The sequence below is a fragment of the Lissotriton helveticus genome, chromosome 11 (assembly GCF_964261635.1).
Source record: "Lissotriton helveticus chromosome 11, aLisHel1.1, whole genome shotgun sequence".
In the NCBI taxonomy this organism is placed as follows: domain Eukaryota; kingdom Metazoa; phylum Chordata; class Amphibia; order Caudata; family Salamandridae; genus Lissotriton; species Lissotriton helveticus.
This window is the reverse complement of record NC_136072.1, coordinates 654,346,738-654,371,566: the sequence shown is the minus strand read 5'-3', so window position 1 is coordinate 654,371,566 and position 24,829 is coordinate 654,346,738.

Genomic DNA, 24,829 nt, shown 5'->3' with positions numbered 1-24,829 from the left:
TCCCTTGCTCACTGCACCATCAGGATTCAAGCAAGCCGGGCCGAAGACGGCTGTAATGCCAGAAACCGGTCCCCGGAAGCTTGTTTCCTTTCCAGTAAAGAATTGGCTTTGTAGTTTGGTCTGCCCTGTTCCCATGATGCACTGGGCCAGGGACAGACTAATTTGCATATAGCCAGGTTCTGAGCTGGGATGGTGCAGTGAGCTAAAAAACGGTGATGGATCAAGCCCTGATCTTTTGACTGGGTAGGAGTGTTCTGCTTAATTCAGATACTCTGTCCATCACCACCCCCTTTTCTGAATCGTTTTGGCCACTATAGGAGTGGAAGGGTATGCTCAGACATGAGTTCCTTGCTCACTGCACCATCAGGATTCAAGCAAGCCGGGCCGAAGACGGCTGTAATGCCAGAAACCGGTCCCTGGAAGCTTATTTCCTTTCCAGTAAAAAATTGGCTTGGTAGTTTGGTCTGCCCTGTTCCCATGATGCACTGGGCCAGGGACAGACTATTTTGCATATAGCCAGGTTTTGAGCTGGGATGGTGCAGTGAGCTAAAAAACGGTGATGGATCAAGCCCTGATCTTTTGACTGGGTAGGAGTGTTCTGCTTAATTCAGATACTCTGTCCATCACCACCCCCTTTTCTGAATCGTTTTGGCCACTATAGGAGTGGAAGGGTGTGCTCAGACATGAGTCCCTTGCTCGCTGCACCATCAGGATTCAAGCAAGCCGGGCCGAAGACGGCTGTAATGCCAGAAACCGGTCCCCAGAAGCTTGTTTCCTTTCCAGTGAAGAATTGGCTTGGTAGTTTGGTCTGCCCTGTTCCCATGATGCACTGGGCCAGGGACAGACTATTTTGCATATAGCCAGGTTCTGAGCAGGGATGGTGCAGTGAGCTAAAAAACGGTGATGGATCAAGCCCTGATCTTTTGACTGGGTAGGAGTGTTCTGCTTAATTCAGATACTCTGTCCATCACCACCCCCTTTTCTGAAACGTTTTGGCCACTATAGGAGTGGAAGGGTATGCTCAGACATGAGTCCCTTGCTCACTGCACCATCAGGATTCAAGCAAGCCGGGCCGAAGACGGCTGTAATGCCAGAAACCGGTCCCCGGAAGCTTGTTTCCTTTCCAGTAAAGAATTGGCTTGGTAGTTTGGTCTGTCCTGTTCCCATGATGCACTGGGCCAGGACCAAACTAATTTGCATATAGCCAGGTTCTGAACTGGGATGGTGCAGTGAGCTAAAAAACGGTGATGGATCAAGCCCTGATCTTTTGACTGGGTAGGAGTGTTCTGCTTAATTCAGATACTCTGTCCATCACCACCCCCTTTTCTGAATCGTTTTGGCCACTATAGGAGTGGAAGGGTATGCTCAGACATGAGTCCCTTGCTCACTGCACCATCAGGATTCAAGCAAGCCGGGCCGATGACGGCTGTAATGCCAGAAACCGGTCCCCGGAAGCTTGTTTCCTTTCCAGTAAAGAATTGGCTTGGTAGTTTGGTCTGCCCTGTTCCCATGATGCACTGGGCCAGGGACAGACTAATTTGCATATAGCCAGGTTCTGAGCTGGGATGGTGCAGTGAGCTAAAAAACGGTGATGGATCAAGCCCTGATCTTTTGACTGGGTTGGAGTGTTCTGCTTAATTCAGATACTCTGTCCATCACCACCCCCTTTTCTGAATCGTCAGGTTTGGAGAGGGCATGATTGTAGGTCCCGATGTCGAGAGAGCGGTTGAAATATTGTTATCATATCGGAGTAAGGGGAGCAGTTCTGGGTCACAATCCGAGCCTGGTGCATCTAGTAGGAAAAAGGCGCAACAATACCCCATGAGAGAAGTTCCCCCACAATGGAGAGAGGGCGACACAACTGTTGACCCCCCCATTCTGCCACACTTTCAGCGTGTATGGGTACATGTCCCATGGAAGCGAGCTGAAGTTTTAGCCCTCAAACAGACATTACCTGATCCCCGTAAAAATCCTGCAGGGTATTACAAAGAGTTGTCACAGACTGCTGGATCATGTGTAATGAATTTAGCCGATATCTATATGTTATTTGGGAATGTTGTTCCACAGCCTTTATGGGGTAAGATTCGTCATGTTGATCATGATCAGGAATTAGGTGACTCATGGGCTAATATTGCTGCTGCAGATGCCCGACAGGTTGGTGGTGCTAAGCCTGAGCCTTTAATAGCAGAGCTTCCTGGTAAAATAGTTGATTACATGAAAACGATAATGCCTGCAATACGTGTAAATTGGGATAAGTTGCCTGCATGTAAGCAGAAGAAAGATGAGACGGTCTCAGATTTCTTCACCAGGTTTGAAGAAACATTTGTCGACCACAGCGGTCAAGATATGACCACAGAAGGTGGTCAGAGATTGTTCGTCGATAAATTCGTGCACAATCTACTTCCAGAATTGTGTAAAAAGTTAAAGGATTCAGAAAGTTGTTGGGCTGTGTCATCTTCAGCCCAGATATTGGCTACTGCACAATATTACAAAAATAGAGACAAGGACGAGAAAGATAGAGCAGAAAAGAAAACTAAAGAACTGAAAACGAAGGTTTTATTACAGCAAGCATATCCGCCACGTGGTGGTGTTGGTCAAAATAATGGTGGTCAGAATAACTATCAGAATAATTTTCAGCAGCCTCAACAGTATCAGAGGAACTCGCAAAGAGTCGAATATACTCAGCCACGTGTCCCTGTAGGCCCCAACCAGTGCTCATATTGTAAAGAAGAGGGTCATTTCAAGTATAGTTGCCCTATTCTGTTACAGCGCGCAAATGGTGCTTCTAGTGTAAGAGGTCGTGGTGTTCAGCAAGCGCCTAGAGGTAGAGGACGTGGAAACGTCCCCCAGAATCCACGTCCCCTTCCACCCCAAAATTCTATGAATAGGTTCGATCAGCAGAACAACGCATCTGACAGGACAGCTCAATACTATGTTGATGATTACTATACAGAAGATGAGTATTTGGAAGGTAATGATTGCTAGGACAGCCATAGACAAAGAGAGGGAGTTGTTTCAGTTCCAGTAGATCAGAGTGGACCTTACGTTGAGGTGATTACATCAGGTGTGTCAGAGCCTTTTCTGTTGGATACTGGTGCTACAAAGAGTTCTATTATGCACTCCAAACTCCCTGGCGCACCTTTGTCTGGCGAAATGAACGTTTCTGTAGGTTTTTCTGGCGCCCCAGTTAGAAATCCGATTTCTGACCCTTTGTCTCGTTCTGTTGGTCCTTGCGAATTCGAAGCACCCCTTATTCTGACAACAGGTTGTGGTGAAAACTTGCTAGGATTGGATTTGTTAAAAGGATTGTATGCGACTTTGTACTGTTCTCCTTCAGGAGTCCAACTTACTTTAGGTAAGAAAGTGGTTTCTCCCATGTATCTATCAAGAGATAAACTTCCAGCAGAATTGTCGTTTCTTCTAGATATTCTTTGGGCTGCTGGTCCTAATGATGTGGCTCTTCTAGAAATACCACCATATGTTGTAACATTGAAAGCCAATGTTCAAATGCCACGAATTCCCCAATATAGAATCTCTAGTGAAGGAGAGAAAGCTTTGCTAGCGATCGTTTACGAATTAATTGAAAAAGATGTGATTGAAGAAACACGAGGCAACGTGTGCAATAGCCCGTTCTGCCTGTTTTAAAACAAACTGATCCCTCTCAGCCACCTGTGTACAGATTTGTGATTGATCTCAGAGAGGTGAATAAAATAGTTGTGCCACAATTTCCAGTTGTCCCCGACATTACTACATTATTGACTATGATTCCAGCTTCTGCCACTTGGTTTTCGGTGATTGACCTGAAGAATGCTTTCTTCAGCATCCCGATTGCTGAGGAGAGCAGGGATATTTTTTCCTTCAGTTTAGGAGGTCGCAGCTTCCGCTTTAAATGCGCTCCTCAGGGCTACTGTGAGAGTCCATCAATATATAGTCATGCTCTAAAAACACAGCTTGATACGATTGTTTTACCTGAAGGTGCTACTCTTGTACAGTACGTTGATGATTTGCTCGTCGCTGCAGATACTGAGGACATATGTAAGAAAGCCACATTGTCGTTGTTGCGTCATTTGTGTGACTTGCATCATAAGGTGTCACTTTCCAAATTACAATATTGCCGACAAGAAGTGACCTACTTAGGCCACCTCTTATCGAAGGAGGGAAGGAAACTGACCCCAGAAAGAATTCAGGCAATAGCGAAATTGAGTGTGCCAAAAACGCAGAGAGAAGTGCGTGCTTTCTTGGGCATTACATCGTACTGTAGACAGTGGATTCCAAATTTTTCGTTATTGGCCAAACCTTTGGTGGCATTAACGTGTAAAGATACACCCAATCCTATTCCTTGGTCTGAAGAGTGTCAGAAAAGTTTTTCTGAATTGCGCACAGCATTATGTTCGGCTCCTGTGTTAGGTACCCCCAACTACAGTAAGCCCTTTACATTATATGTCCATGAAAAGGAAGGTTGTGCATTGTCAGTTTTGACTCAGTTGTTTGGGGACAAACAGCGTCCATGTGCATATTTTTCGTCGACTTTGGATCCAGTGGCTAGAGCGTTGCCAAGTTGTTTAAGAGCCACAGCGGCAGCAGCTGTTTCTATTCGACAGTCTGCTGGTCTAGTAATGAATAATACCCTAGTCGTGATGGTCCCACAGGCAGTAGACACGTTGTTAAATAGAACCAAGACACAGCACTTAACTAGTGCTCGATTGTCGGGTTACGAATTAACATTGTTAGCGAGTCATGTACACATAAAAAGGTGCAACACTTTAAACCTAGCTACGTTGTTGCCAATTGTAGAGGAATTAGATGCTTCAGAACAGCATGATTGTCTTCTTAGAACAGAAGAAGAAACGAAAGGGAGAATAGACCTCCAGGACACTCCTCTTGCAAAGTGTGATGGTACATTATGGGTGGATGGTTCATGCTTCAAGCTTCCGAATGGTGAAACGACTGCAGCATATGCTGTTACGACTTTGCATACAATTGTTGAAGCTGCACGTGTCCCACATAATTCAGCTCAGGCAGCAGAATTAATTGCACTTACAAGAGCATGCGTGTTGTCGAAAGGAATGAAAGTGACTGTCTATACCAACAGTCAGTATGCATTTGGTGTGGCTCATAGTTTTGGACGACTGTGGAGAGAACGTGGGTTCCTGACTTCGCATGGAGCTAAGATTCAGCATGGTCAGTTGGTGAATGAGCTTCTTGAATCACTGACCATGCCTCTGCAAGTGGCGATTGTGAAATGTAGTGCTCACAAGAAGGTGACTGATGATGTTGGTCGTGGAAATGCATTTGCTGACGAAGGTGGTGAGCCGAATGTATGTTGCAAGCCCTGCAAGGTGGACTGGTGATGTTGGGATGTGTGAAGACACGATAGAGAGTGTGAAGTCCGTCCAAGCTGAGGCCACAGAGAAAGAGTTGAGCACGTGGAGAGAAAGTACGGGTAGAATGGATGCAAATGGTTGCTGGATTGAATTATCAGAGCATCAGAGATGGTTGTTACCCGATGCATATGTGCTTGCAGTGGTTACAATGGCTCATGGAATGGCTCATATCAGCGTAAAAGGGATTTGCGGTTGTTGGCTCCAGTATGGCAAAATTCAGGAATTCCCAAGTGTGCAGAGAAGGTCGTCAAGAATTGTATGGTATGTCTGAAGCACAATCCTGGTAGGGGAACCCCAACTCCAGCCGGTCATATTGCACCTCATACGTATCCGTTCAAGGTTTTGCAGCTAGATTTCATTCACATGGAGAGGTGCAACAATTTAAAATACGTACTTGTTGTTGTTTGTGCCTTCTCAAAATGGGTTGAAGCCTATCCCCTAAAAGACAACACTGCCTTATCCACAGCAAAAGCCCTTGTGAAAGAGTACTTCCCCAGGTTTGGAATGCCTAGAATGGTCTGGTCTGATAATGGAAGTGAATTTGTGGGTCGTGTGATGAAGAGAGTGTGTGAAGGGCTAGGTATTCGGCAGAAGTTCCACGCTGCAAATCACCCCCAATCAGCTGGATTAGTAGAATGCTACAACGGCACTTTAAAACTTAAATTGGCCAAAATCCAAGCGAGCACGGGTCTTAAATGGCGTGACGCTCTCCCTCTAGCACTCCTGTCCACCAGAATGACTGTGCATTCACGAGTGAAACTTAGCCCCTACGAAATTGTTTTTGGCCACCCGGCCAACATATGGGGAGTGCCACGACCCACCAGATTCTGGGAGATTGAACACCCTGTTTTGCTTGATTATCTGTATGAATTGACGGCTAAATTGCGTGTTTTGCATCAACAGGTTCACGACACCCTGCCTCCGGTCTCCGAGACTCCAGGTCACGCCATCGACCCTGGATCCTGGGTCTTGGTCAAAAACTTCCAGAGAAGTAAGAACGACCAGCCCAGGTGGACCGGACCGCACCTCGTCCTTCTTTCCACAAGATCGGCTGTTCGAGTGGAGGGGAAGGCCAACTGGATCCACGGGGTCCACTGCAAAAGAATCCCTTCACCTCTGCCATATGACCAATGGGTCCAGAAGGGTGTCGCTGACCCAGAACCTAAAACCGTGCCATGTGTCATACCTTTCAGTGATGCATGTGTAAAAGGAACTAACTCTGAACGTGAAAGCGAGAACATTTTGCACGAGGCTGTGCCACCATCCAAGCGATTGAACACTACAGAGCCAGAACTCTTGTTCCAGGATCAAACAGTACCCGGAAGAGAACGTTACAATTTGAGACCGAGACCTATGGAAAAATAAAGATATTTCTTTTTTCCTTCCAAGTACTATTTTTTTAAGTGCAGCTCTCCCATCTGAAGAAAACTTGCTTATTTTTGTTTTTCGAACCGCCATCCGGGTTCCGCTGCTAGGGCCGCGATTGCTTAAAGTCTTTGGGGTGCAGCTGACGACGTTAGGTCGCGGGCAGCACTTTAGAGAGGATGGAGTTTTCCGAAATGGAGAGACCTGCCAAACCAACGAACTTTAAACGCAAATTATGTAAAGTGATGACAAAGAAAAGCTTTTTAATATTGTGCATTTGTATGTTATTCAGTATGATGATATTTCTAATAAGTTATGTTTTATTCTCTTTTCGTGTAACATTTGCACCCACTGCATCACCCATACCTCCTCCTACTGTTTCCTCTCATTCTTTCCACCCTCTTCCTGACCATGAATCCAATAGGAGATTGGAGTTCATTAATAACTCCTTTGTTCAGCTGTTGCACCAACACCAACTTGTAATGAACACGACTAACTGCTGGGTGTGTGGTCTTATGCCTCACACAACGGATAAAGGTATCCCTTATCTGGTCCTGCCATTCAGCCACAATGGTTCTGTGTGGGCATACAGAACAATGTTCATATACGCACGTGAAGTCCAACCCCTACGTTCTGTAAAAGACAACCCCAAGACTAGCGCCCTAGTCAAAGGTATAGTTGACATGATTAAGGGAGAAATCTCTTATGAAAATACCCCGGCAGATGAGATATTTGCATATATAAATTGGAACGTGACCGGATATGAAGCTACTCTGAGTGAGAAACAGCAAGCTAAGAGATCCTCCCCGATTTGGATTGTACCCCATCAGGGTCACCTGTGTCTGCAAGGTACTGGCAAGAATCCCAGAGCTCAGTTAGGGAAGAGTGTCTGTACTGAAACGTATGTTTTTGGGTCTCAGACTTCCCCCGCGTTTTTAGCAGCTAAGGGTACTTATTTCATCTGCCATGATAGAGCCTATACATGGTTGCCCCCTGACTTTTCGGGCTCATGTTTTGTTTCATTTCTGTTGCCCCCCACCTACACAGCAGCGGCAGATTACCACAGGACAAGGATAGTTAGAGGTGTCTTGAGTAAAGAAGACACTGCAGGTCAAGAATTTGGGGACTTTGCAAAGGGTTTCCTGCCGTTCTGGGGATCCATGGCTAACAGCAGGAATATAAGGCAATTGACAAGGGTAGTTGAGTCCACCGTGATTGAAACTGCTGGTGCCCTTAGTAACTTGACTGCTGAGCTCCAGTCGGATCGACTTATGACCCTTCAGAACAGGGTCACGTTAGATGTCATACTTGCAGACCGAGGTGGGGTATTCAGATTGATCCAATCGAGTTGCTGTGTTTTCATCCCAGATAACGCTCCAACGGTGTACCAGGCCATCTCCAAACTACATAAGATTTCCGAATCTATCCATGTGGATAAAGGAGATTGGTCATTAATGGGATGGTTCTGGGAACTGATATCCGCCTGGGGCTGGAAAATTCTAATGGTCATTGGGATGGTCTTAGCCATTCTTTTCCTGTTCTGTCTATGCGTACAGTGTGCTCCTGCAATATGTGGCCTCTGTGTCACATCATGTGTAAGGAAGCCTGTATCAAGAGATGAACTAAGTACTAGAATGATGTTACAGCAACATCTCAATGACTTTAGGAATATAGATCTGGACTCAGATTAGCATGAGGATAGATTAATTGCCTATGTAAGGGCAAAAGGAGGGTTTGTGGTTCTGAAAATTCTGGACTCGTGTAATTATTCTGGACTCGAGAATAAAAACTTCATCGTAACATGACGAATTTAGTATCAAAAGACCGAGAATGACAAGTACACTATGTACAAGCATTTTCAGCATATTCGAGTGACGATTTCACCTCGAAATCGTCATTTTCGTTCAGAACCCTCGACTTCCATTTTGTGTATGGAAGCCATTTTGTGAGTTGCCCTTTACATAGGCTTATAATCCAGCTGAATTCGATTCCACAAGGACACGTACACCTTAATCGACTTTCCTATGACCTATGCAAGTTGGAACCATTGCCCCAGGCCGAACTCGTTAGGTCAGTTCCCCTCCCAGTGGCCGAACAAGATAGCATCAAGGCTCAACAAGCCATAAAACCATTTCAGCGCACACACCTGCCGTATCTTGCTCGCATCTGTCTCTGCTCTTTTTGCTTCACTTGCTTTATGGTGGGGAAGTGCCCGTTTTTATTGAGGGTCCACCGATATCTGATAAAATGTTGGGCCTTACCGGGTGATTTGTTGTGGGCTGGACGAAGTGAAATATGGACACGTCACCATGACTCTGCTGTTCCTTTGTACCAACGAAATGTAAATGATATACTGTAAATTCGAAGAATGTTTGCCTAAAGCTGAATATTTTGTATAAAAAGAGAAGCCTGGTTTCGTGAATTCGAGCAGTCTCCTGAGAATATACTTCCCGTGTGTTGTACTTCTAGGACACTTGTTACATTGGTTGCAGCCAATAAAATTGATCCTTGACTTCACCTAGAAGACTCTGAGTTTCTGTGGTCTGAATCAGGAAGGACTCGAGGTCTCTGGGTGTACCCTGACACCGCTGGGTTGCCGGTTCTGTGCCGGTTCTTAAAAACCCAGTACCTCAATTGGTGCAGCGCCTAATGGTGCAGGATGTGTGGCTGTTGGCACCTCCTCTGCATCCTCTGGTGCCTCGTCTACGTGCAGCCTGTCGCTGTCACTGCTGTTGTTGTCAGCGCCACCTGTGAGGGGAAGTGGACCTAGATTAATTGCATGTATCTGTCACACCTGCAGTTGCTACATGCATGCTGGCTGACATTCCCTGACTGGCTGTGGCATTGCGTACTTTGGGACATATCTGGCTGCATTGGGGGTTTTGTACATTGTGGGCAGACTACATGTCCCACAATGCTTTTGGCCATTACCTAATGTGCATGGATTGCATGACTTGGGTTGGTTATGGGAGGCTATAGGGTCATGGCCATTGTCAGGGGACAGGGTCGCAGTCCCATGCCACTTACCTTGGCTGTCTTTGGTGGGTCGGGATGAGTCCAGAGTGATGACCCCTATACACGCCTCTGCCTCAAGTGTGTCCTCCACAGGGTCCTCCAAGGGGGTGTTGGGAGGGACTGTAGGATCTCCACCTCCAGTAGCCAGGGTCTCGCCCAGCCTTTCTGCCACCCTCTCCTTGGCACTACCTCGGAGGTCATACCACCTCTTTTTTAGCTCCTCGAGCGACCTGTGTGTCGCGCCCACAGCGTTGACTTTTGCGCCAATCCCCAGCCACAGTCGGCGTTTCTCCGCTTCAGGCACCCTCCTGGAGTCCTTTCCAAATAGTTTAGTGTAGTTTTCTACCACTCCCTCTATCAGGTGCTTCAACTCCTGCTCACTAAATTTGAGCTTCCGCTTGCGCCCGGTGTCACTGGGCCCTGGTGCTGCATCCTCTGCCATTGCTGCAGTCACAAAAGAGAGGATTTCGAAGTTTGGAGGTGTTCTGGAAGGAGCTCTGTGAGATGCAGCCTCGAGATCTGCCTCACTGTTCTGTTTGGGGGTGGGAACTGCCTGCTTCCTGGTTGTGATGTCATCACTGTGCTCGAAAATCGACTTCCCGTTTTAGCGATCCCGCTATTAGCGAGATCGCATTTAGCGAACTCGCTAATAGCGATGTCGCAATTCCTACACGGATTTTGACGGAAATAGCGATTTTCTAGCGATTTTTGCAAATCGCTAACGCTTTTTGTGACTGCGAGCGATTCGCTTTATTTTCTTGTAGATTTTGATGAATGCCCGTCTGCGAATTCTAAATTGCGATTCGCTGTCAATCGCTATTTAGAATTCGCAGAATTCGTTTTTCATGAATCAGGCTGATAGTCCTTAACCACAGAATCCCCGCCGAATGTCGGTTGACACAGTAAATGAAACATCAGCGAGGCACACCATCGGTACTTCTGAGAGTCTCCACCTTGTCGTTAGACTCGGAATCAGGAGCACCTGAAGATGGGGGGAGGAGCTGGCGGTCACTAGCGGCTATGAGCTACGGGCATGACGGACCGCCGCCTTTTCGATCAATTCTCAGCATGCTGGTGGTTTTCCTGACAAATCATTACACAACCAAAGCAGACACATTGGACTCCAACTTAAAATAAAGGTGCTGGTGGTTTTCCTTTCTTTTAAATAGGAGTCCAGAGTGTCTGCCTTGGTGTGTAATGATTTGTCAGTGAATTCTGCACATTTAGGTTTATGCAATTCAGTAATAATTTTATAAAATTCTTTATTTGCATATTTAGCATTTTGAATTCTGTATGAATAGTTATGAATATTCTGTTAGGTTTGCGCAGCTGAAGTTTGTCTTGATTGCTGTTTTGGGACAGGTGTGTTGCAGCTTTTTAATTTGTTGTTTTACCTTTTTTAGTTCTGTATTTCTCCAAGGTGCTTGTTTTCTTTAGTCCTGTTTTGTTGTTCTTAGTGGTATCATAGTCGGAATATGCTGAAAGTAAATATTTGTCTGCTTTCATCTTTCTTGCCCCTGGGACTTCTAGTAGTCATGACTAGTAAGATGTTTAATGTTTTAACACTAAATAAGGGGAATTCAGCACTCAGTTATCAAGACTCAGCTACTTATGTGCTATCATGAAGGGAGGGAGTCCTTTTGTCATCACAGTGAATACATCCAATCACAAGACCTGGTTTGGCCATGCCTCTTTAACCATTATCAGGAAAATGTTCTAGTCCTACAGGGCAATGACCATATTTTGTAACTTACATCTATTTAGAGCCATGGGTCCATTCTTCTAAAAGGGAAATCTTCTTACCTGATGCAGCAGCTGAGGTAAAATCTGCAGTCTACGCGGAGTTCTGCTTACTCTCTTCAAAAGCAGACAAAGACACACAATACATTTAGTGCAATTAGTTTCTGCATAGTCTATGATCCTGGTGTCCAGGGTAGAGAAAGAAATATTTAGGAATTTTAGACAGAACTCCCTTAATAGAAAACTAGGATCACAAGTGTGTTTCCTTCTCCATCGTCAAATTATGGCTGATATTCATACACATTTAAAAGCAGAGCACGCTTATCTCTCCCCTCTGTAAACAGTCAGATTGTAGAGAAAGATAGAGAAAATCTTTAATCCAAAAAATTAGGCAAGGAAGCCTGCAATAATGTTTTCCAAATATGCAACATTATAAACAAGTATCAGACCTACAAATAGGAATGGGGATGTTAGAGCAGCAGTGGGTACTTCAGCCCTCTTCAAATGTGCTCTAGACCTCATAGAATGTGGCATACTGGCTTTCTGGTAACATGTTGTGATACCTCACACAACCCATCCTGCTAGGGTCTGTATGGATGTTGGAGGCCCAGTGAATAGTCCACCATGGATGGCAAATCATTTTGGCTATGCTCTACGCTGGGTAAAAACACAGAGTCTTTTAGCATCTAAACTATATTAGGATCTCTCTGCCAGGGAGGGCGAGTTGGCAAAGATAGAAAGGAGAAGTCGTCTGAAGAAAATGAAAACCTAAGTCAGAGATTTCCCTATAAAAGAAAGATAGAAAACATAATTATGATAAAAGCTGCCGAAGGTGCCACAGTACAAACAGCTTCAACTTAACCCATCCTTCTGGCAGAAGTTAAGGCCATGATGAAGAGAACCTTCCAGGGCAAATGTTTGCAATCTATCTGGTGCATTGGCTCAAAAGCAGAAGCCATCAACCCAAAAGGAGCCAGGAAAGGCACATGGATGCATGGAAATGGAGTTATAGAAGATCTGAATGTCACAGTTGATGGGGGACTCTCTTTTGACAAATCATCATAATTTGCTTTGCTTACATTTAGAGATAACGTTTGGAAGGAGAAAAAGCATACAGAAATATTCTTGACTAGTCTATCAGAAAGGCATTCCATTTTTTCTTTAGCTCTGGAAACATCCAATTTATCAGAGCGTATATATATATATATATATATATATATATATACGCTCTGATAAATTGGATGTTTCCAGGCTCTAGTCAACAATACTTTAGAACCTAAGATTTCTACCACCTGGTCAGCATTGAGGAAGGGTTTCAAGACTTGCCCCCAATGTAAGGCCTGCCGCTTTGTCAGCAATAGGACACATTTTAAAAGTCCTTTTTTCGAGCATCCTACCGCCGTTTCCAAGTGGCTCACATGTAAAACAGAATATGTCGTCTATGTGTTGGAGTGCCCATGTGGGCTACAATATGTGTAGCACTAAGCTGCCCGCCCATAAGCGGATACTCCAACACATACGGGCAATTTCTGGACATGACCAAAATTATCCGGTTGCCAGGCATTTCCAGGACAAACATCTAGGTGTCCCTGATTTACTTCTATTCTTTTTAATTGATTGTGTTGAGGCCTCGAGGAGAGGAGGTGACCGTGAGGCCAAGCTCCGTCTCCTTGAGACTCGATATATTCTGGAATTAAACACCAAAAATCCGAATGGCCTCAATGACAGGGAAGACCTTTATACTTGCCTCTAGAATCAACTTATATGCCTGCCCATGCCTGTCCGGATATTTTAATAATCATTGAATTGTTCCCTGTAGAGTTTGTTTCCTGATGTACATATGATGAATGAATTTTTCTCCTTTTTATCTTTTGGTATATAACCATTTTTGATTTTAATTCTGGAATCACCAATGATCAATACTTTGCACTTTGCTTAACTTTGCACTTTACATTATGCACTTTATATGCCTATGACTACTATTGTGACTTGCCCACTTGGGCCCAACTCTGAATGCATATTTTTTTGTGTCATCCATTTGCTGCTATCGGATTCTCATTATTTGCACTATTTGTAAATACTATATTATTTTATATAATCGGAATATTCAGGTTTTAACACTTTAGAATGTACATAGATGAATTTTACTTATCGTGTGCTTATATATGCTAGTGTTTTTCATTGATCAAGTTTTGCTATTTCCACATGTTTTTATCTTGTATTTATCAAATTACATATGTAATTGATTGAAAATATGTGGATTGCTTAATCTTGAATCATGGTAGCCCACTAGGGCTCTATCCACTATTCCGTTGTATATGTTTGCAGCAATCACGTTATGAAGTATTTCCTTCATTTCTATGACACAATGTTATGCACTGTCACTTTAAAAGTCCAGCTCGATGCACGCTGTTTGTCATGTGATCAAGCCTCCCTGGAGGCGAAACGCGTCATGGCGGCAGCGCTGGCTCTTACGAAATAAACACCGTTCACCAGCACCTTTTGGGTCGGCTCTTTGTTGCAAGCATTCGGACTTCTGTTGTTCTGTGTGACAAGATTCGCCATATATATATATATATATATATATTGAAGCTCCAAGTCGTACCGGTCATCCCAGGGCACTCTAAACAGCGGGTTTTTAAAAAGAGAGCACCGGGCGCAATCACCACATTGGACACTGGTGCAAGAGCCAAAACAACGGTAGACTCCTTGGCGAATTTGTTCAGCAGACTTGAAAGATGCAGCGAGAGGGAGGTAAGGAAGTGGTGGGAGGCAACCTCCCTCCAAAATTATATGGACGTCGACAGGGTCCCTAGGGGGCTTAGAATATACACTGTCCCGGCGTATGAAAGCCCAGACCCAAGATTGCTAGAACAATGGGCAGAACTAATTGCTGCGTCATGTAAAGCACAGTTGGACTTACTAGTAAAATTTGCCTGGAGTGACCGGGCAAAGGCACTAGAAGAAATTGCCATGATTGAAAAGGAAATTTCGAAAGATACGGATCAGACAAAACAGGAACAGCTGAGAGTGGAGATGAAGAAACGACTCTTAAAATACGAAGCCAAAATTAGACAGAGAAAACAAGAGAAATTCCAACGCGATGAGCGAGATTATGCCCTTGGGAGGATCCTGACGTTCTCTAAGAAATTTGATGCACCAAGAGCTGCAATGAAAAAGAAAAGGAATACTCCTCCACCGGTGGAACTAGCTACCTCCGAATCCAGTGTGACGGATGACGATCAAACGGGTGATGAAAGACCAGACGTAACAAATGCAAATACTGAGAATCCTTTTCATCGGGAATTCAACCTGATCCGGAAGACCTGGCTACGAGGGGGCAAAGTCAAACCACCCGAGGACGACGGAGAACCCGAAGAGGGGGCTGGAAGGGGAAGAGGAAGGGGAAAGGCAAAGACGGGCAATTACAACACCCGCAAGAAGCGGGGCAACAGATGGTAAATGATGAAGAAAACTTAACCATCGTAAACCTGACTAAGAACAAATTGACAAAGACAGAAGAAGAGACACTACAGTTAGGATTAACCTTCTGTCCAAATAAGAAAATTGAATATACCCAGACACGCATCGATCTCTTTAAACTGATAAGGAAAATCAAATTATACAAATTCCACAAACAAAAACCCTCCATTGGAGAATTGAAGAGAACTTCTAAGAGAGTGGAATCACAATCTACAGATGTACTCTCAGTTAGAGATCTGATGACAGCTAACATTCTGGATGAACTTGGGGGTGACGTTACCCCAGTATCGCTATCAGGAACAGGAAACAGAGGAATAGAACAACAATCACCTATAACTAGTTTCCGTGCCCCCTCTCAATTTAATCCCCAGATGCCCTATGACGCCATCGATACTTTCTCTGAGGCGATGATACATGACCTCATAAAATTGAGGACTCTACCAGCAACGAAAAATAAGAACTGCAAGATGAAGAACAATCTGAGCAGAGGACAATCGGATACACTTAGGAAGATGGTGAACATGGATGAGATAATTATAAAACCTTCCGATAAGGGGGGCAATGTTGTCCTTCTGACAAGAGAACAGTATTGCGGAGAGTCCCTACAACAACTAGGAATGGTGGAGAATTATCAAAAAAGTGACAAAACTGAATACCAGCTGAGCATCAACGCCTACAGTGACCTGTTAAATAAATGGCGTAACAAAATGATGCTGGATGTAAATGAATTTTTATTTCTACGTAACACCGAACCTGTCACACCCACATTTTACCACTTACCAAAAATTCACAAAGACTTGGAGTGCCCACCGGGAAGACCGATTGTGTCCTCTAAGGGAGGACTTACAGAAAAACTGTCGATTTATATTGACTCCTTCCTAGCGAGTTTTGTTGTTGAACTCAAATCCTATGTGAGGGATACCAAACATTTTCTCGAACAAATTGAACCAATGATTTGGGATACCACATATGTTCTAATCACTCTAGATATCACGAGCCTCTACACCAGTATTAGACATCAACAGGGTATAGAGGCGGTCAGATATTTCTTGCAAAAAAGGTCTGCTAAATACATGGAACATAATACCATGCTCATAGAGTGTTTAGAGTTCTGTCTTACGAATAACATATTCTTGTTTGGCACGGAATTGTTTAAACAAGTGTCTGGGACTGCCATGGGGACCTGCTTCGCCCCCAGCTACGCGAATCTTTTCGTTGGCTGGTGGGAGGAGCAGGTGGCCCTGGCAGGGACCGGTCAAAAGTGGGCAGATCACATAGTGGTATGGCGTCGATATATAGACGATTTGTTTCTTGTGTGGCGGGGCTCCACCGCACAGGCTATGGCATTTGTCGAGAATCTGAATGAAAATAACCTCAACCTGAGATTCACAGCTGATATTAGCGTTTCAGAGGTACATTATTTGGATCTAAGGGTCTTTGTAAATGGTGATAAACTAGAAACAACCCTATATAGGAAACCGACGGCGGGGAACAGCATTTTGCACGCCTCCAGTAGCCATCCTCCTAGTCTCATCCGAAGTATCCCCTACGGGGAGTTACTTAGGCTGAGGCGAAATTGCACACAGGACAGTGATTTCAGAAAAGAGGCTCAGGACTGTGTTGCAAGGTTTGCCATAAGGGGCTATGACCAAACAGACTTAGATAAGATCTACAAAAAGGTAGCGAAGATCCCAAGAAAACATCTGTTTGAGAATAAGAGAGAGGTAGACTCCTTATCAAATACGAAAAATACATTTAGGATGATCACTACCTTTTCTGATCAGGCCAATGTCCTTAGGGGGATGATAACAAAAAACTGGCACATTCTACACACGGATCCGGTAATAGGAAAGGAGGTCCCTATTAAACCACTGGTGACATTCAGGAAACTTAGATCCATTAAGGATACAATAGTGCACAGCCATCTCACACCCGTTAAACCAAAGGTGAGTGCAACCCTCAAAGACATGAAAGGCTTCTTCCCATGCGGGAAGTGCCGGGCATGCGAGAACAGCAAACGAGTTTTATCTTATAAAATACCAGGTGTATCCAAAGTGAAAAACATCAGACAATTTATTACATGTACCACCCCCTATGTTGTTTATTGTCTTACCTGTCCCTGTGGACTCCAATACATTGGGAGTACTATTAAAAATGTCAAAATGCGGATCCTGGAGCACCAACGAGCCATAGTCAATAAAGATATGGCATATCCCGTGGCTCGACATTTTGCCCTGGTCCATCAAAGCAATAGGGATCTATTGCAGTACTTCGGTTTGGACCACATCCCCCTGCATCCTAGAGGAGGGGACAGATTACTGAGTCTCAGAAGACTGGAGTCACGATACATCGTTGACCTGCAGACCAAACAACCATTAGGTCTCAACAGTGGGGAGGAACTTATGGTTCACCTGGGGAAATGAGATCTTGCTGTAAAAATGAAATTTCACACAAACTGATAATTGTGAATCGGGTGTTGCAAGTAATATATACAGGATTGTATAATATTGAAATGACCTATACTCTGAAAAAGCTTATTTTATGTGTGATATATGTGTGTTATATCTGTATCTAATCCGAAATTTTTGAAATTTTTGAAATTTTTGATTTTCTATGATCATGACTCTGAGGAGATGATGATAATTCTGTATGAAATAATAATGATGGGAAAATAATGTTATGGAATTTGCACTGGTGAATGTGGTGATATGCCGATACACGGCTTGATTTTAGACTTGTCTTTTCAATAGTTCTTACTAGATGTAAGCGAAAGACATGAATATGCATGTTTAAGAACAATAGATGTAATCATGGAGATGATTACTGTTAGTTCTTATTCTTGAAATAAGGAAAAATGCCTGTAAGTGAAACATGCAAAAAAGGCCCAGTTGTTGTCGTATTGTTAACGGAAACCTTGGATGCTAATGCTAGCTATGCGGTGATTTGCCGATACACGGCAATATAGTAAAATAGGGAGAATTGAAGCTCTTTTGTCTGATATAAATGTTTGTGACAATGGGTATTGAACCATCTTAAAATGGCCGCCGCGCTAGCGCTCCATGGAGGATGTCCGTTTTCTATCTTGTGGGTATTCATTAAATGCTATCGCAAGAGTGTAAACTGTGTAAACACTGACGAAGGACTTGACGTCCGAAACGCGTCTGTTGCACGAGTGTTGGTGGGCTGAATAAACCTTACTGCTTTACCCCTGGAGTGCGCTTTTCGTTTCTTGAAGGAAGCGTTTCAGGAGCTGAATATATATATATATATATATATATCCAAATCACCCTCCAAAAAGAAAGGCAGAGGCCACGGTAGGGGAACATAATGGAGTCTCTTTATTTCTTATTGGCAAATGGGCGTATGCATTTCGGCTGTGTAGCCTCTTCAGCGCCCAGAATAAAACAGGAGGTGAGTTTGCTGCCAAAAAGTCCTTCCCCAACAAAGATGGTTTTAATAGTCCCCGCCCTTAAAGCGATGATTAATGTCACCTGCTTCATTTTCCCGATGGTCAAAGGAACTGCAACTCCCAGCATGCAATGGTTTGCCAGGAAGGGATGGCAACATCGTTGCGGGGACTGCAGGTTTTTTTGAGTAGCTCTCTCCAAATATCCTGTGTTGCCTTCAGGAATATCGTGGCTCCTTGGGTCCCCTGACTGCACAACCACCGCAACCAGGTATGTGTTCCACGGGGGCAAGTGCGACAGTGCGCCTCGCCCAATGCAGAGTTCCGTGACTCCGACACCGCTGCCAGTCCTCCTGTGCACAGTGGTGGGCCTGGTCTTTCCGATACCTCGGAATACGAAGAGTTTCTGCTGGAGCGAAAACAGCGCCAGTGAAGACCAGGCCAGCTTCAGTGCAGGGGCCTCTGTAGCACGCCGCTGGCTAGCAGTGCAAACTATATCCAAATCACCCTCCAAAAAGAAAGGCAGAGGCCACGGTAGGGGAACATAATGGGTCTCTTTATTCCTTATTGGCAAATGGGCGTATGCATTTCGGCTGTGTAGCCTCTTCAGCACCCAGAATAAAACAAGAGGTGAGTTTGCTGCCAAAAAGTCCTGCCCCAACAAAGATGGTTTTAATAGTCTCCGCCCTTAAAGCGATGATTAATGTCACCTGCTTCATTTTCCCGATGGTCAAAGGAACTGCAACTCCCAGCATGTATATATATATTACCTACTGGCGGTCGACAGTAGGTAGTTATAGTAAGGACTAGGTTTCCATAGAAAATCCGCAACATTCTATTGGGAATAACTTTGGCGCTGGTTGTTGAATCTTCGAGAATTTCTCAAAGAAGATGGCCCGCTCCGCTCCGCTCCGCTCCTTCCCTGAAAGTCTTGGGAAGATTCGTCAAGCGGGGGGCCGAGAAAAAAGGGGGGTCCCAAAACGTGTTTTCCCCATGTAAATTTCCATAGGACGATTAGACATGGCTACAGCCCGAACCGCTGAACGGAATTACACCAATTTTGGGAAAATGGTAGGGTCTGGTACGCAGATCACCCTTTTGGTTAAATGGTGTACATCCCTCCAGTAGTTCCTGAGAAAATCAAAAGAACAAAAAATATATATATATATGTGGGCGGAGCCTAACCACACATCTCATCGTGAGATCTGATTGGCTATCAGCACTTCATCCAAGAAGTGTTGGCAGCTATCTTGGGACCAATATACATGATAGCACCTCATTAAAAAGCATTGCAGTTAATAGAAGGTTTTAAGACTTTAGTTACATTATAAATCATTTGTTGATGGTACCATTTCTCATTTTAGGAATTGTGGTGTGTTCTAGGGTGATTTTACCATGTGAAAAAGCCTTCTGCTGGCATATCATGAATCATGTTTGAAAGAAAACTATTATCTCATGCTTTTCCCACAGTGGTTTGGAAGGGGATCTATAAGCTAAACTGAAAGCATATTTTCTGTATATTCACATTATCTTTCTCAGTCATGTGAGAATGAAGTCTGACATTCTCAGTAAAACATGTACATCCAACAAGGACAGAGACTGTCATTTGATTCCTCTGTGTTCTACTGCAGCTTCCCAGAGTGTTCTAAAGAACAACTAGAGCGCTAACAGTCCTACTTATTACAAAGATATGGCACACCTGAAGCCATCTTGATTGGAATAAAGTGGTAACTCTTAAAACATGTAATTTAAAAAGGAACAAAATGAGGGGGTATATTTTGCCATAGAAAGTATGATTAGTGCTACAGAAAGAAAAATTAGGGCACATTTTGAGTGACTTCTCAAATCATCTTCTATTTCATTAAAAAATTCCGACATGCAGTCTCCCAAGATGGCCACCAGAGACAAAAGAGCCCAAATGTAGCCCAAATATCACCCAGATGTAGCCCAAGTATAGCCCAATGACAGTATGTCCCAGAGTGTTCTAAAGAACAACTGGAGCGCTAACAGTCTTACTTATGACAAAAGTATGGCACACCAGAGGCCACCTTGATTGGAATGAAGTGGCAAGTCTGAACATTTTTAATTTAAAAAGGAACAAAATGAGGGGTTCATTTTGCCATAGAAAGTATGATTAGTGCTTCAGAAAGAAAAATTAGGGCACATTTTGAGTGACTTCTCAAATCCTCTTCTATTTCATTAAAAAATTCTGGCATGCAGACTGAAACATGCACTTTCAATACCAGCAGCAGACTTCCCTGGTGAGCAGTAGCTTTACTACAGTGATCTAATAAGCAACTAGCGTGCTAACATTCTGAATTTATGGCAAATGTGTGTCACATCTGAATGCCTGCTTGATGGAATCAAAGTAGAAAACTGAAAGTATTTCCTACTGAGGAGACTGTAGTAAATGAGGATATTAGGAAACTTCGTAACAAATAAGTCTCCTAAGATGACCACCAGAGACAAAAGAGCCCAAAAGTAGCACACATATCCCCCAGATGTAGCCCAAGTATAGCCCAATGTCAGAATGTCCCAGAGGGTTCTAAAGAACAACTAGAGTGCTAACAGTCTTACTTATGACAAAAGTATGGCACACCTCAAGTCATCTTGATTGGAATAAAGTGGTAACACTTAAAACATTTAATTTGCAAAGGAACAAAATGAGGGGGTTCATTTTGCCATAGAAATTATGATTAGTGCTGAAGAAAGAAAAATTAGGGCACATTTTGACTTCTCAAATCCTCTTCTATTTCATTAAAAAAATTCTGACATGCAGACTGAAACATGCACTTTGAATATCAGCAGCAGACTTCCCTGGTGAGCAGTAGCTTTACTACAGTGATCTAATGAGCAACTAGAGTGCTAACATTCAGAATGTATGGCAAATGTGTGACACATCTGAATGCCTTCTTGATGGAACCAAAGTAAACAAGCATTGAAAATGCAATAGATCGCGCCCTCGTTTAAGTTAACACCTTGGCTGCTTGAGTTATATGCTGGGCCATAATGATAATGAGCACCCTAGAGGTATACCTCATAACAAGCTGAGCTCGTCATGAGCATCGAAGGGGTTATAGCCATTCTGTTTGTAATGAGGTGGCTTTTTAGCTTTGCTTTTATTAGTGTTTTTCAAACTTTCATGTAAATAACATGCATATGTATGCATATATGTATATGTATGCATGCATTTATATTTGTATTCATATAGATATTCAGATTATATATGTTTATATATGTATGTATATATATATATATATATATATACACATACATATATATATATATATATGCATATGCATATATATGCAAATGTATTCGTTGGCTGGTGGGAGAAAAACGTAGCCTGGGGGGAGGAGAATGACCTATGGTTGGACAAAATTATACTATGGTCACAGTATATTGATGACCTTTTTATTGTCTGGCGCGGTACTCGTTCTTCGGCTGAGGAATATATTGCTGCTCTAAACAATAATAATTAGTGACAACACAGTGAATTATCTTGACCTAGAGGTCTACATTGAGAATAGCACACTGTTAACACGTCTTTTTAGGAAGCCGACGGCAGGGAACGCTGTTCTCCATGCAGGAAGCCACCACCCTAAGAGCTTAATTAAAAGCATACCCTATGGGGAACTCTTGCGCCTTAAGCGCAATTGTACCACTAATGCTAGTTTTAGCACAGCTAAAGATGAAGCACTACAACGCTTCAGAGAAAGATGGTACACTAGGGGAGATTTAAAGCTGGCAGAAACCAAGGTGCAGAAAATTGAGAGAAAAAGTCTATTGGCTGCTAAAAATAAGAGCATAGACCTCAGCGGGATACCTGCGCGCATGATCACTAAGTACAATGAGAGATCGGCTAACATTGTACAAATCTTTAAAAAGAACTGGCACATCCTTTTGACAGACAGAGTGTTAAAACACCATCTTCCAGACCGTCCTGCCATCACTTACAAGAGATGCCCCTCTATTGGGGATCAGTTAATCCACAGCCATTTTAACCAGTCTGCAATAGTAAAAAACAAATTGGGAATAAATGGTTTCTTCCCTTGTAAGAATTGCAAAGCGTGTAAATATAGCAACAAAAAGACCACTTTTGAAGGCAGACCGGGGGATCCCAGGCCTGTCCGTGCCATTAAAAAGTTCCTTAACTGCAATTCTGATTTTACAATATACTGTCTGACTTGCCCCTGTAAAAAACAATATATAGGCAGCACGATTAATCCAACTAAAAAGCATTTATTAGAACATATGCGCGCAATTACCAACAAAGATGCTGCTTACCCTGTTGCTCGTCATTTTGAATCACACCACCAGAGCAACAGGGATCTACTGCAATTTTATTGCATAGATAGAGTAGAAAAACATGAGAGGGGTGGAGACAGGGCCAGAAAATTGAGAGCCTTGGAGTCTCGTTACATCATTGATCTACAAAGCATGAGCCCAGTGGGACTTAACAATGACGAAGAATTGTGGACTCACTTAGAATAAGAACTGTTCTTGACCAAGTATCTCTAACGCAGCATTCATGAAATATTCTAAGAAAACTCTCTTTTCCTCTTCCTCTTCTCTCTCCCCTTCTTTCTCTTTTTATTTCTCTCCTCCCTCTTCCCTCTTAATCTACTGTATGAACCTTTTAGAGGAGTAGCAATTGTGAGCTGGACTAAGCAATAGCCCATTCAGGGCACAATTATGAAACAGCACTAGGAAACAATGATATGGAATTTACGATTGAATTATGTGTACATATTCTTTTCCGAGTGCCGTCATAACTGTAGCGAATTATCACATGAATTTTGTTTGTCCATATTATTTTCCTTTTTTTGCACAAGCACTTTACACTTTGTTTGTTTTGCACAATTCTAGAAAACACACTACAAGATGGCTGCTATGTATTTTTAAATTAAGTATTGCAGAAGTCCGTCTTTTATGTCAATGAATATTCATGACGTATGGTGGTTTTAAATAGGTATGTGTTTGCACTTACAAACTGACATTGACAAAGCCGTGAGGCGAAACGCGTCTGTCGGGGGGGGGGGGGTCTTTGCACCAATAAAGCATTTATGCTTTGGATTTTTCGTGTGTGCCTCTCCTCTTTACAAACCGAATGAGGGTCTGACGTTGAAGGAATATGCATATATATATGTGTATATGTGTGCATGTAGAGAGAGGTACAGAGGTAGAGGTGTAGAGGTAGAGGAGTAGAGGTAGAGAGGTAGAGGTAGAGAGGTAGAGGTAGAGAGGTAGAGACTAGTAGAGAGAGAAGTAGAGAGACGTAGAGAGAGGTAGAGAGTAGAGAGTGAGTAATAGAGAGTAGAGAGTGAGTAGTAGAGAGTAGTAGAGAGCAGTAGAGAGAGTAGCAGAGAGTGAGTAGTAGAGAGTAGTAGAATGAATAGTAGAGTGAGTAGTAGAGAGCAGTAGAGAGTGAGTAGTAGAGAGTGAGTAGTAGAGAGTAGTAGAGAGTAAGTAGGAGAGTGAGTAGTAGAGAGCAGTAGAGAATGAGTAGTAGAGAGTAGTAAAGAGTGAGTAGTAGAGAGTGAGTAGTAGAGAGTGAGTAGCAGAGAGAGAGAATAGTAGAGCGTAGTAGAGAGTAAGTACTAGAGTGAGTAGTAGAGAGTAGTAGAGAGAGTAGTAGAGAGTGAGTAGTAGAGAGTAGTAGAGAGTGAGTAGTAGAGAGTGAGCAGTAGAGTGAGTAGTAGAGTGAGTAGTAGAGAGTGAGTAGTAGAGAGAGAGTAGTAGAGAGTGAGTAGTAGAGCGTAGTAGAGAGTGAGAAGTAGAGAGTGAGTAGTAGAGAGTAGTAGAGAGTGAGTAGTAAAGAGTGAGTAGTAGAGAGAGACTAGTAGAGAGTGAGTAGTAGAGAGTAGTAGATAGTGAGTAGTAGGGAGTGAGTAGTAGAGAGACAGTAGTAGAGTAGTAGAGAATGAGTAGTAGAGAGTGAGTATTAGAGAGTAGTGGAGTAGTAGAGAGTGAGTAGTAGAGAGTAGTGGAGAATATTCCAAAGTTTGGCACAGCACCACTTGCACAACAAGTCCAATCAAATCATGTCACTTAGAGTCCTTATTGAAGCGCTGAATCTTGGTGTATATTCAAATGCTTTTATTTTCCTTAAGTTTATGTACCACAGCCAGCCGATGCGTTTCGTTCTGTACAACAGAACTTTTTCAGAGCGTTCTTATTTCCTTCAAGTTATGTCGGTATCCTGTTGTCATATAACTAGATATTTCTTCCAAATGTTAGACGAGTCGTAAGTACATTCTTATTCAAAGTGACTAGGTATCAATTTTACCCACACAATTCGGGCAGACTTGAGTAATTTATAGCATCCTCAAAGTCAGTCTTTCAAAAATCCAAGAAAAGTCATTTTCAATCGTTCGAAATATCGGTGTTTGGTCAGATATGACCCACGGACACGGTTTATGACTTTTCTTGAGAA